This window comes from Pteropus medius, unplaced genomic scaffold (assembly GCF_902729225.1).
Source record: "Pteropus medius unplaced genomic scaffold, Ma_sr-lr_union100, whole genome shotgun sequence".
NCBI classification, from domain to species: Eukaryota; Metazoa; Chordata; class Mammalia; order Chiroptera; family Pteropodidae; genus Pteropus; species Pteropus medius.
The window spans coordinates 3,668,180-3,668,517 of record NW_024344240.1 but is presented as its reverse complement, the minus strand read 5'-3'; the positions used below and the strand labels follow the sequence as shown (position 1 = coordinate 3,668,517).

The window sequence follows — 338 nt, the reverse complement described above, 5'->3', positions numbered from 1 at the left end:
GTCTATGGCCATGCCACCCTGAACAAGCCCAATGCTGTCTGATCTCGGAAGCTAAGCAGGTTCGGGCCTGGTTAGTACTTGGATGGGAGACCACCTAGGAAGACCAGATGCTGTAGGGGTAAAATATAAAAAAATAAGGGATTGTAAGCTGACAAGGTCCTTGCAATCTGTAAGGTCAACCAAGGGTTGCCTTGCCTAAAAAAAAAAAAACCTTATAAAAAAAGAAAAAACTTTCCTCCTAAATGTTTTTGTCAAGTCTTGAGCATATTCTATATATCAAATCTTATATATGTTCTATGTGTTTCATATATTTTAAGTAATTTCCCAACAATACACTA

The 338-nt window shown here is 37.6% G+C and overlaps 1 pseudogene; it reads left to right on the top strand.

Moving 5' to 3' along the window:
• Positions 1 to 119, top strand: LOC120607597 (uncharacterized; annotated as a pseudogene).
• Positions 120 to 338: the final 219 nt, after the last annotated feature.